This window comes from Tenrec ecaudatus, chromosome 4 (assembly GCF_050624435.1).
Source record: "Tenrec ecaudatus isolate mTenEca1 chromosome 4, mTenEca1.hap1, whole genome shotgun sequence".
NCBI classification, from domain to species: domain Eukaryota; kingdom Metazoa; phylum Chordata; class Mammalia; order Afrosoricida; family Tenrecidae; genus Tenrec; species Tenrec ecaudatus.
In genome coordinates this window covers 171139106-171151129 of record NC_134533.1, presented here as the reverse complement: position 1 = coordinate 171151129, position 12024 = coordinate 171139106, and the positions used below count along the sequence as shown (strand labels likewise).

Genomic DNA, 12024 nt, shown 5'->3' with positions numbered 1-12024 from the left:
ATGAGTCCAAACGTTTACCAAGAACATTTCCCTTGAACTGCGGAGTTGTTTATAAAATGGTACTTGAAAGATGAGCCCCACGAAGGAAGGTAGGGTCTGGTCAAGGGAGGCTGAAGCACAACATAGAGACAATGTTCCAAACGCTACAGCTCCCTCCCCAGAGGAAAAGCAATAAAAACAACTTCATCTGTCTGGAACAAACAAAAAGTATTTCACAAAGTGTAATTGCACAAAGACGAATTCAACGGGGAATACATTTTGCGGAGAACATTAAAAAAAACCAAACCAACAAAGATTATGTACTCTTTGAATATGCATACATCAAACCCAAAATGTTAGGTTTTACTTTTGTCCTTTTTTGGCAACTTTTGAGGCTATTTCAGGATTGGGTTCCCAGAGGGCGTTCTTGACGAATCTCGTGGCAGCGCCTTTGTCCAGCTTGCCGGCCTTCTTCTTGTCGGTGATCTCCTTGACCCTGTTCATGTGTTTTCGGATTCGCTCCAATTCCTGCTTTACTGGATGTTCTTTGGGGTTAACTCCCTGAGTGGCCAAATACACCCAAAACATTGAGTTTAATGTGTAAACAGAAACTAAATCCACTTTTGCTTGTTCGAGGGGGTCCAGCTTCTGAACAACTCATTTCTGGTAACAGACATCATGGTCTTCAGCATCTCTTCCACGGCACCAACGGAAGTCTCGGAGGTCGACAAATAGTCGTGAATTTCAGTTGGGTAGTCTTCATTGACTTCCGTACTTGCCGCCATTTTGAGTAACTCGTTCGCCTCAGACGCCGTCCCCGGAAACTGTCGCCCGGCGGTGACGTCAGACGCGCCGGCTCGGCCCATTATCAGTTTCTTGAGAAGTAATATAAATAACCTATACTGGATATTCGGTAATAATAATAATTGATCTAACCAGTGGAATAGCATCTAAACTACTAGTGAAAAAAGTGAAATATACATAGGATGGAGAACTTGTTAGAATAAAATGCATGACCAGTCATTATCACCGATTAGTGACTGAATCTATGATGGAATACTGCTTAAGAAAACCCCAAGGGTTAGACACAAGGCAAACATTTCAGTAACACTTATCTACTAAGGCTAAACTGTGTTTGCAGAAATGAGCCATATCACAAAAGGCAAAAGAGAGAAGAAAGAAATGACAAAAGCAAATATATGTTGATCTTAAGTTGCCAGATATTGGGAAACCCCGAGAGCAAGAAATCTGAACCAAGTCCATGGACTTCAGAGTGCACGACCTGGGGACAGCTGCCCCTGCTTTTCACCCTGGTGGGCTTCCGTTTTAAGCCCAATGGAGTCTTTCTGTGTCCTTAATCCCGTATTCCATTGAAATTCATGGAAAACCACTGTAGGACTAGCTATTCGATTGAGATGGCCGTGAGATGGTCATTGATCTGTGCGGATTTGTTGCTGTTAATTTGCTGTATGTTTTGTTGTTGTCTTTCTTTTTCCTCCTCTGTTTCTGTGTTGTTTGGAGTTCTGTTTTCAATGAGCTGATTGACGGAGGATGTCATCCTGTATGTTACTCCCAGGTTTGTCTGCTGATACTCACTTTAATATTTTTAATATACTAGTCCTATTTTCACAAATTCCTCTAAATTCTCCTTTTCTGAAAATACCCATAGTTCTCCCTCATAGTTGAGGGATAGTTGTGTAGAAGATACAATTCTTAGTTGTTTGTTTCTTTCAAGATTTTGTACAGGTCACTCCATGATCTTCTTGCCTGCATAGTTTCTGCTGAGAAATCTGAACTTATTTTTTACTGGTTTTCCTTTGTAAGTGACTTATTTTTCACTAGTTACTCTTAGGATTGTCCCTTTTTCCTTGAAATTGGAGACTTTTACTAAAATACATTTCAATGTATTTCTTTGGGGGGGGTGTATCCTGTTTGGGGGTCTCTCGGCTTCTTGAACAATTATTTTATTACTTTGCAGACATTTTTGTGTTTTCCTGCTCTGGAATTCCAATGAGACAGAGGCTATTCCTCTTGATAGCATCCCATATAATTCTTAGGCTTCCTTCAGACTCCTTTGTTCTTTATGAAGATTTTTTTTTCTTCTCACTGGTCATTAAGCTCAGTGTTTCAGCTTCCCTTCTAAAAGGAAACGGGGATGTGTTAGGCTGGGATAACTAGAGAAACAAATCCAAGGACACTCATATATGTGTAAGAGAGAACTTTATACCAAGAAATAACTATGCATCAGTAAAACATCCCAGTCCAGTCCAACTCAAGTCCATAAATCCAATACTAGTTCACAAATCCCTCTTCAGACTCATACAACCACAAACAATGGTGCAAACTGCTGGAAGATCGCCAGTTAGTGGGTGAAAAGTCTTGTGGATCCAGTGGCAGTGGTGGTGGCATCACATGGCTCTCGCAGGTCTCCAGGTGGCACCGACAGGAAGGTAAAGGCAGGAGAGAGTGATGGGTGGTTCTTCCCACAAGGAGGCACCGTCAGACTGTGATCTGATTGACAGACTAGACTCCACCCCTACACTACAAGTTGATACAAACAAATGTAACTCCCAGAGGGAGCTAGAAGATGAGAAAAGGAAAGAAAGTGAAAGGGGGAGTTTGATAGAAAGAGAAGAAGGAAAAGTAGGGAGTTTAGGAGGAAAGAAAAGGGGAGAGCTCTTGATTAGAGGAGAGAAGAAAAAAAAGGATTGCTTTCTGTGGAGTCTTTCCTCAGCCAAGGAACTTAGTAGCTGTCGTCAGCAAGAGCTGGGTGAGCCACAGTGAGAAGGTCTTGGGACCAGGTGTGCACCTGGAGTGGTTGGGGGTTGGCCCTAAGGACCCTGAAGTGCAGAAACCTGCTCAGGACTCCTTCCTGGTGCTGTCGGGGGCTGTGCAGCTCTGGAGAGGGGAGACTGAGCAGAGGCCTGGACACTAGGTCCTTGAACGTTTGCTCCCCAGCCTGGTTGCTGGCGCTGCGTAGGCAAGCAGAACCTGGATGCTGGTGCCACGGATGTCTGTTCTCCAGCCTGGTTGCTGGTGCCAAGCCCCTCCAGGAGTGTGGTTGCTTGGGAGCCAGGGTGTGGTGGGCAGGTAGTGCTGGGGGCCTCATGTGCCAGTAGGTCTCTTTCTCCACTTCCTTCCTTGGTCCCTCAGCTTTGGGAGGCTGGACTTTGGATTCAGTTCACTTATTTTCCCCCTGGCTGTGCAAGTTTTCAGTAGGCTACCTTGCCCTGGAAGTCTGATTTTTTTTTTTTAAGTGCCCATTGCTCTTGCAGTTGGAATATCCCACAATTTTAGCACATGGTCACTTAAGCTATATCAGGACTGCCAAATACAAAAGGGCCCCGGGTTCCTGGCTCTTGCTTCAGAGAAGATCCAGGCCAGGGACAGGAGGGAGGAAGGGAGGCGCTAAAGCTAGGCCGCCCGACACCTTCCGTTGCAGACACTGAGGCTCACTGGGACGGTCAACTCCAGTGTTTTTCTAAAGAAAAGATTACTGCTTCATTGCCTTGCAAGAAAATGATGTCACAGTGTGGGGTCCTGACTCCATTTCCTGACGTTCCACCTGAGTTTTGTAACCTTTGTCAGCTGTACAACACCCAGAGAAAATGAAACACGTTTCAATGTGAAGGCCAGCATCGAAGCCCCAGGGTGGGGTTCACGTCTTCATATATATTAATGTGCCCAATACAGGTTTGTTTGGGTGTCACATCCTGGGCATAATGTGGTCCCAGCACCTTGAAGAGTAAATGGGAAAAGGAAATCGTCTTCCGATGTGTCTGTCATGTCTTGGCAGGAGCCCTTCCCTGTTCTATCGGGGGCTTAATCAGTAGTGACAATGTTAAATTGAATTTGGGTGCCTTGCTTGGCTTGCCTTGTGGTGGTGGGGGTCACGCTGTGTGTAAAAATGAATCGTGGTCCCCGTGTTGCTTTTTAAAAATTCTTACGTACCCTGTTTGTGTGCTGTAGCTTAGGATAGCTTACAACTGCAGCCTAAATGGCATTATTAAACTATTTCCTGGCATGTCAAGGGCTGAAATTGCCCTGTCAAGAGCAAGTCTGTTCTTTCAGGGGTTTCAGAGAGCAAGGGCTCGGGTTACATTCTTGTTCTGTTATTCTAAGTTTTTCCCTGGCAGGAAATCGCTGGGTCTCAGATAATTTGCATATATCCAATCAGCATGACCTACTGCTCTATGGAGGTTTTCAAGATTGTATGACAACACTGTGGAAGAATCTCATATGGGAAAAGAGGATTTCTCCCCCCCTCGCTCTCCCTAAGCCCTATTTTAAATAGTTTCCTTCCCACAAGCTGATGTAGCCACATTCAAAGCATCATAAGCAACTCAGCCCATTTTCCTGTCTCGGCCTCTGTCCAGTCATATCAACAGCCACACAAAACTGGAAGAATGCTTAAAGGGAAGATGCCTTCTTCCTTCCGGTCTGTAAAGCAGCCTGTCCTTGGCCTGTGACAGTGAGTGTTAACTATGAAGTTCCCCCAGGCAAGGACATGCGCAAAATGTCTGGTCATTTCTTTGTGACTCACAGAAAACCAACTCATGGCCATTGAATCAGTTCTGACTCATAGGGCCCCTACAGGGCTGGGGGAATTGCTCCTGTGGGTCCACAGCCTGCCAATCTTGATGGGAGCGGGAAGCCTCATCTTTGTCTTCCATTGCGGGGGGGGGGGGGGGTAGTTTCAAACTGCTGTGCTCAGCAGCCCAGTGTACAGCCTACAGAGGCACCAGGAGGATGACAATCGGTATGAACTTGTGTATTTCTAGATCTCTGAATAGACGTGTTAGCAGGGTACTCACATGAAGCATTTGGCATTGGACTATGTCACATGGCACCATAAGAACAATTATGCATTCGTTGGAGATCTCCAGAATTGTGCAGGTTTGCCGTTGGTAAAGTTCTAGGCAGCAACTGTTGAACATGACCAGTTCTACAATCTGTCTGATGCTTGATCAAACTCCCAGCATAGATTCGGACTCACAGTGACCACGTGAGCTGTACACACCAGAGCTTCCTTTATTTTGTGCTCTTTATTTATCTGTAGTTTTGAATGAAGTTTACAGGAAAAAAACGTTTTCCATTCAGCAATGTGCACCCATGTTTCATTGTGACACTGGTTGCAATCCATGAGTCTGTCTCAGACCAAATTCACTGCCATCAAAGGTGCCTATGGGACAGAGTAGAACTTTCCCTTTGGCTTCCTAAGATCTCAATCTTTCTTTTTTAATTTAATTTTTATTGGCTTATTTATTTTTTAAAAATCATTTTATTGCGGGCTCATACAACTCTATCACCATCCATCCATCCATCCATCCATCCATCCATCCATCCATCCATCCATCCATCCATCCATCCATCCATTGTGTCAAGCACATTTATACATTTATTTCCCTCATCATTCTCAAAACAGCTGATTTCTACTTGAGCCCTTGGTATCAGGTCCTCATTTTTTCCCTTCCCTCCCCGCCCCCCTGCCTCATGAACCCTTGATAATTTATAAATTATTATTTTGTCATGTCTTACATTATCCAACGTCTTCCTTCACCCACTTTTCTATTGTCTGTCCCCCCAGGGAGGGGGTTATATGGAGATCCTTGTAATTGGTTCCCCCTTTCTAATCCCCACCCCCTTATGGGAGCAGACAGCCTCATCTTTCTCCTGCGGGATGACTGGTGGGATTAAACTGTTGACCTTGCAGTTGGCAGCTAATGAGTAGCCCACTGCCACCAGGATTCCTCAGTGGGTTTTCAGTAGCTGATCTTTCCACCTTTCTTTCAAGGCATCTCTGGCTGAACTCCAGCGGCCATTCTCTCAGCAGCTGACCACATCCACCGTTACACCACCCAAAGTGACAACAAAACGAAAACCAAGCCAGCTGGCCCGGAGTTGGTTCTGACTCCTGGCAACCTCACACGTTGTAGTGTCGAACTTCTCTCCCCACGGCTTCCCAGGCCGTGCCCTGTTGGAAGCAGAGAGTCTCAGTCCTTTCTTTCAAGGCACAGCTGAGTGGGTTAGTTGTTCAGGAAGGGGCATGGACATCATGGCAGAGCTCCTCCATCTTCACGTGGGGAAAGGAAAGCCCAACTCCACAACCACTCCAGGATGATCCTATGAGGCAGAGGCCAGACGGGCCTCCACCCTCCATTCTTTTGTTCCCTATTCTGGCACCAGCGGGAAGGAGCCTGGGTGGCAGAGTGGCACTTTGAGCTCTGACTGCAAGGGTGGTAGTTAGAACAGACCAGCAGCCCCAGGAGAGAAAGAAGAGACTTTCTCTTCCTGCAAAGGTCTACACCTCAGAAGCCCACACACAGTTCTACTCTGTCCTATAGGGTCACTTTGAGTCACAATTGACCCACAGCAGTAGTTGTTTCGATGCCAACTGCCTGTCCCCTTGTACTCGACTTCTCGGCTGGCTTCCATAACCCACCACAAAGGACACACCAAACTCATAGGCAACAGGACTTGGGGAGGTTAACAGGTTGCCACAGTCAAGATGAGAAAACACGATAAGGATGTTGTCCGTTTGCCCACAGCAGTGCCTTTTCTCAACCACGTGGCAGGCACTCTCCCTGGTCTCTGCCTGGCAGTCAAGGGCCCCTTGACCTTTGCCCTGCTTGGTCAAAGCTTGCAAAGTGCCTTTCTCAACCACTCAACTCATTGCTGTTGAGTCCCCGCTGCACCACAGTGCCCTTATAGGGCAGGGTAGAACTGCCCCTGTGAGTTTTAGTGCTGTCCATGCCCAAAGGGCACCTCAGTATGGACATCAGCCTCCTGCCTGAAGGCAGAGAGCATTCACTGCCCCGTGGTCCCCATTGCCTCCGTGGCTCCTTCTTCACGGCTCTGCTGCTGCAGATCCTGCAGGCCAGAAAAGCTGGGTGAGTGTGGCACCTCCTGCTGGTTTTAGATTTCTCTGATCCTGCTTCTGAAATGGCTTCCTTTATACTCAGTGGAATGGTGGAACGAACCAATCTTCTCCATGAGAGTTTCACATTCTCTTTGTTCGGTTCCAACCAATCAGGGGGTGGGAGTCACAAAGGCTGTCAATAAGTGAGACCTCCCACGTAATTTCATTTCACCACAGTAGTCAACTGCTTGGCCCTTGGCAACCCTGAGGAAACCCATCCTCCAACTCTCTCTCCGCACCCTCTCTCTGTGTATATACATAATGTATAGTTTATACATAATACAATTTAAAAAAGCAAACTATGAGTAGATAAAGGAATAAACAAGGTGTCCAATGCCGAGTGGAAATGATCAAATCATATTAAAATTAATTCAGACATTACACAAACACGAAGTTGTGACTTGTTTCATCACTAGATAACTCATTACTCCATTAAGTGACAGATACTGTGTCGATTGAAGAATCTGGGTCTGGGATGAATGTAGAGGCCTTCCTGACATCAATAGTTGAGATGTGTCCTGATACCCATTACATATCCTCTCTAAAGACCAGCTATTGCATCTGTAAAGCGAGGGTATTGATGCTGTCAGGTCTACAGTGTAGGTCTTATGTTTCTATTCTGTACCATTCTCAAATGAAGCTCTCCATCGACCAAGGTTCAAAGACACCCAATAAGTCAACATTGATGAATCCTTCACCCAGAGATAATTCTGAGCTCTTCAAGCAGCCCTGGTGTTACAGTGATGAAGCGTTTGCTTGCTAACAGAAACGTCGTCATTTCAAACCTACCAGCTGCTCAATGGGAGAAAGATGTAGGAGTCTGATTCTAAGAAACAAAATTCATAGACATTCATATGTGTATAAGAAAGAGCTTTATATAAAGAGTAATTGTATATTAAGAAAACATCCCAGTCCAGATCAAGTCCGTATGCCCAATGTCTGATACCAGTCTATAAATTTCTCTTCAGACTCACCCAACACATGCCATGATGCTAAATGCAGGAAGATCACAGGCCAGGAAGTAGAAAGTCTTGTGGATCCAGTGGTGGTAGAGGCATCTCAGAGCTGGTGCGGATCTCCATGTGGCTCCTCCAGCTCCAGGGCTCTGTGAAGCTCCATGTGGCTTGTCCACAGGAATAGCGAACAGAGCATGTGTATCTAGTCTCCAGGGAGAATACAGGAGTTCCCAGAATGCTCTGGAGAAGGCCATACCCACACAGAGGCCTCCTTGGGTATGACCTGATTGACAGGCTAGACTCCACCCCTTTGCAAGTTCACAGATTTTGTCACTGCCCCAGATGTTTACTTGTGTTTTATTGACTATGCCTAGGCATTCGACTGTGCAGATCATAACAAACTGGGTAACTTTGAGAAGAATGGGAATTCCAGAACACTTCACTATGGTCATGTGGAATTGTACATTGATTAAGGGGCATTGTGAGAATGGAACGAGGGAATAACTACATGGTTTACAATCAGGAACGGTGAGCGTCAGGGTTGTATCATCTCACCAGACTTATTCAATCAATATGCTGAGCAAATCACTTGAGAAGCTGGGTTATATGGAGAATGTAGCATCAGGATTGGAGGAAGGCTTAGCAATCACTGTGACATGCTTGTTGACACAACCTTGCTTGCTGAAAGGGAGCAAGGCTTGAAGCGCTTGCTGATGCAGATCAAGGATTGCAGCCTTCAGTATGGGTTGCAAGTCAATGTCAAGAAGACCCAAACCCTCACAACTGGACCAACAGGTAACATCATGAAAGATGGAGAAAAGGTTGAAGTTGTCAAGGCTTTTGTTTCCCTTGGATCCACAATCAATGCTCATGAAAGCAGCAGTCAAGAGATAAAAAGACGAGCTGCATTAGGAAGGTTTGCTGCACAAGACCTCTTTAGAATGTTGAAAATCGAAGATGTTACTTTGCAGACGAAGGTGTGCTCGACCTCAGCCATGATCTTTTCCATGACCTCATATGCATGTGAGAGTTGGACATTGAATGAAGACCGAAGAAGAATCAGTGCATTTGAAGCATGGTGCTGGAGAAGAATCGTGAAAGTACCTTGGACAAACTGATCTGTCTTGGACGATGGCCAGAGTGCTCCTCAGAGGCAAGACTTTGTCTTACATACTTTGGACATGTTGTCAGAAGAGATCAGTCCCTGGAGAAGGACATCATGTTTGGTCAAGTGGAGGGGCAGCAAAAAAGAGGAAGGGCTTCCAGGGGATGGGTGGACACCCTGGCTGCAACAATGGGCTCAAGCATAGGAGCAATGATGAGGATAGTACAGCACCACACAGTGTTTCATTCCGCATCTAACAAGAAGAATGGGCAGAGAAGAACTGCCCTGTGTGCATTTCTGAAACTGTAACTCTTTGTGGGAATAGAAAGCCTCATCTTTCACTGTAGGAGCGGCTGGTGATTTGGAACTGCTGTACTTGTGGTCGGCAGCTTACTGAGTAGCCCACTATACCACCAGGGCTTGGTCTGGGACTAGTTTCCCAGAATATCTCATTCCTACAAGTTCCCAGGAGATCCTGGATTGCTAGTCTGAAGACCAGGTTTTGAGAACCACTTAATGGCATTAGGAGCTGCAGATGCAGGACCAAGAGAGAGAGGATATAGGAAGCATCGGTATAGTCAACCTCCCAAGGATGATGTTCAACAAATGAAAGAGGTTGCTTCACAGGATGGGTGAGCTGTCCAGGAATTTATCTTGGGATATGTGCCAAGAAGCTGACCTAAAGACTTGGTTTGCCTGAAGCAGCAGAGGACGAAGGAGACCCAGAATTTGGAGAAGGAAGTAGACTGTGCGTCTCATTAGTTTCATGAATTATCCCTTCCTTACTCAGGAGACCAGAAGAACTGGATGATGTCTGGCTACCATTCCTGAGTATTTTGAGCCAAAAATTAATAGATGGATTCAGATCAAAAGGGATAAATCTGTGAAAAGGAATGTCAAATTCTTACAGACTCCACACTTACCAAACCCATTGAGACCTGAGGAACGAACTCCCAGATCTCTTAATCCGAGGAAATCTCCAAATTGTGAATCAAAAACAATCTTCAGAAGTCATCTGTACACTAAATACAATGATTAAAGAATGTCCAATCTGAGCCATGTGCTCGTTTAAAGAATCGTCTACAGGATATCAAACTGTCAGCAGGAACTCTAAAGCGCAGACAAGGAGTTCAAGGAGGAGTCTAAGTCGGTGGTGGTGACAAACTGTGGGTAGAGGTCATGAGAATGGTGACACCACATGAGGAATGTAGCCAGTGTTCCTGGATCGCACACAGAGATGAATGTATGTCTGCTCTACTGTGTGTACTTTCACCAAAATCAAAGAGGGAGAAAGGGGAGGCCTGTAATGGTTTTTTTTCTCTCATCATTAAGCTTTTTGTTATGGGTGCCAAAGACCAGATTCAGAGAGACGAGGCCAGCCTCCACTCAAGGAAACCTCTCTCAAACCAGTGTTTGAATTGTGCTTTGAAGACTTAGAGTCACTCTGGTAATGGTGAAACGGAGCCCTGGTGGCGTCATGGGATACACATTGAGCTGCTAACTGCAAGGCCAGCAGTTGGAACCCAGCAGCAGCTCTGCAGGAGAGAGCTGAGGCTGTCTGCTTCTGTAAAGATTTCAAGTTTCAGAAATCCAAAAGCGGCAGTTCTACTCTGTCCTGCGGGGTTGCTGTGAGTCAGAATTGAGTTGATAGCAATAAGTCAGTTATTTTGTGTGTGTGTGTGGGGGGGGGGGTTAGGTAATGGTAATGAAGAAAGGCTGAGAAAAAGTTAGGGTTTTTAAATATATATATATATAGGTAATATGGAATTAAAATGTAATAAAATCCCATGCAGAGAACAAGGGGGATTTAAAGAAAACACCCATTCGCTGTAAATTTATATTTTAGATATGAAAGTTTCTATGGCAAAAATGATATCATTTCCATTTTTATATGATAGTATATAAATCAGAAAAGACAAATGTAACAATCTAAAATGTGTAATGCTTGGTATGATAGCAAACCAGAGAGAAAAAGTTTAGGGAGCAAAATCCATGTGCAAACATTGTAAGAGAATGACCACCAGGAAGGCACATTGAAGAGGAAGGACCACGCTTCAGATGGACTGTTCGTTCTTTTGACCCTAGGAGGAAGAAGAAGAAAGCTTAGTTTTACAACGTATCAAAGAAGAGTGGGTCCTTCTGACATTCAGTTTAGCCTTCGCTTTATGGTCATGGCATCCAGCGAAGGATGACTGGAGATGCGACTTCATGTTCCACTCATGGTTTCCGAGGAATCATCAGAGAACCTGCTGCAGGGTGGTGCTGAAAGGTCCCGGGAAGCAGATGTGTGGGTGTAATAAACTCTCTGGCAGAAGCATAAAACAGTCGGCAGGAGCCATCATTTCTGTGGGCTCAGGCAGTCTGAGGGAGCGAGCTTCTCTGTCCAGGATGGCTCTTGGTCACTGGGGTGAGGGCTTTTCCATCATTAACAGAGGCTAAAGGGCACTTTCTAAAATCTTTGATCAGGAGCTAAGGATTTAAATCTGATTAGAAGTCAAGGGAAAGTAGAGACCTTTCTTGAGCACCTACCAAGTGCCATGCCCTGTGTGTAAGTCTCCTAAAACGATGATGTCATTTCCAGTTTCCCACAGTGAATGAAATAGATGTTTTCGCCATTTTTCAAACGAGGAGCTTTTGGCTGGGAGAGAACATATTGATTTGCTCAAGGGTACTCAGATGGTAAGTGATAGAGCGGATGATTAAACCTCAGACTGTCTGACTTCAAAAGTCCCACAGCACAACAGGTTCTCTCCATCTATCCTAAGTCATGGTCAAAGCAATTCTTCAATAAGCCATTGCTCTTTGATATGGAAATGCAAGCCTTCTGTTCCTCTCTGTTCCTTCCTCCTTCCTGCAGATTCTGCTCAGATTCCACAGCCACAGTGATTTCCCCATGACTCGTGAATTGTTTTTAAATTTGAAATACCCTGGTTACCTTAAGTAAGGACTTTAGAACAAGGTAAGACTTTTAGTTACAGCAAGGGAGACCTAAAAATGAAACTTAATATTGCGACCTGCAGCTCTTCAGAGCCCCGGGTGCCCCATCTCATGTTTTCTGTTTACAG

The 12024-nt window shown here is 45.2% G+C and overlaps 1 pseudogene; it reads right to left on the bottom strand.

Annotated features, from left to right (window-relative positions):
- Nucleotides 1-342: 342 nt before the first annotated feature.
- On the bottom strand, nucleotides 343-845 carry LOC142446120 (nuclear nucleic acid-binding protein C1D pseudogene; annotated as a pseudogene).
- Between the last annotated feature and the right edge of the window lie 11179 nt (nucleotides 846-12024).